A 1,307-nucleotide genomic window follows, 5' to 3' on the forward strand; every position below is an offset into this window, starting at 1 on the left:
ATTCGTATTGAGTGAATATCTTTAGTCATCTTTTCCATTCGTCTCTCGACAGCATCTATCTTTGCAGAAATAGAATCAAAGTCATGGCTAGAATCGGCTCTAGCCGCTTTAGATGATATAACGATATCTTTTTCTTGATGCCACTCATGTGAGTGGGAAGCAGTGTTATCAATAATTTTGTAAGCGTCAGTTACGGTTTTCTTCATAATGGAACCACCAGCTGCCATATCGATGTCTTTTCTTGTAGTGATGTCGCATCCTTGGTAGAATATTTGTACTATTTGACAAGTGTCTAAACCATGTTGCGGACATCCTCTTAATAACTTTCCAAATCTTGTCCACGCTTCATATAGAGTTTCATTTGGCTTTTGTGTGAATGTAAAAATTTCTCCTTGAAGTCTCACGGCTTTAGATGCTGGAAAGAATTGTTTAAGAAATTTTTCAACAAAACATCCCATGTATCAATCGCCCCTTCAGGTAACGATTCCAACCAATCTTTGGCTTCTCCCTTTAAAGTCCAGGGAAATAACATGAGATATATCTGTTCATCCTCAACCTCTCTTATTTTAAATAGAGTACAGATCCTATTAAAGGTTCGAAGATGTTCATTTGAATCTTCCTTCGGCGCACCACTAAATTGGCATTGATTAGTTACCATATGTAGGATTTGTCCTTTGATTTCATAATTTGGCGCATTAATGTCTTGTTGAGTAATTGCTTGACCTTGGCCAGTGCGTTTAGCTCTCATTCGGTCTTCCATACTTAGAGGTTCCAGATTCTCCATTATTGAATTTGTTGAATCTGAATCACTAGAGGATTCTGATTTAATGGGTTGTTCCTCGACAATCTCTGTTTGAATGATTGGTGGTTCCGGAGGAAAGATTAGTGGTTCAGGATCTTTGAATTGTCCCTGAATATCCTCCGGGTTCTCAATTGTGAGGTCGGGTTCAAAAAATGGATTATCGAAAATTTGAATTGGAGTACTTGGTCGACTGGATGATGATTCTAAATAAAAATCAACGGCGACAATATTGGCTAGATATCTTGATCGAGTTACAGGTGGTGAACGTATAAAAGGTGGTGAACGTTTTGTTCAGTACATTCACTGAATATCCTATTAGTTATAAAAATAAAAATTATATAAGTTATCAAATTAATAGACTTTTCTGATTTTGCCCACGTTTCGAATAGCCAATAGATGCAGCAGGTATCCAGGACCCTTTAAATCGGAAGCCCACAACTCGCCACTAACAAATCCAACTAATACTATGAACCAGAAAATTTAGGATGTCTATCAATTTAACCAC

At 37.3% G+C, this 1,307-nt stretch overlaps 1 non-coding gene across 1 annotated transcript; it reads left to right on the forward strand.

Moving 5' to 3' along the window:
• Positions 1–294: 294 nt before the first annotated feature.
• Positions 295–401, forward strand: LOC139894994 (small nucleolar RNA R71). Its single transcript, XR_011775466.1, has one exon. It is a non-coding gene; the product is annotated as a small nucleolar RNA R71 (small nucleolar RNA).
• Positions 402–1,307: the final 906 nt, after the last annotated feature.

This window comes from Rutidosis leptorrhynchoides, chromosome 2, assembly GCF_046630445.1.
Source record: "Rutidosis leptorrhynchoides isolate AG116_Rl617_1_P2 chromosome 2, CSIRO_AGI_Rlap_v1, whole genome shotgun sequence".
Classification (NCBI taxonomy): Eukaryota; Viridiplantae; Streptophyta; class Magnoliopsida; order Asterales; family Asteraceae; genus Rutidosis; species Rutidosis leptorrhynchoides.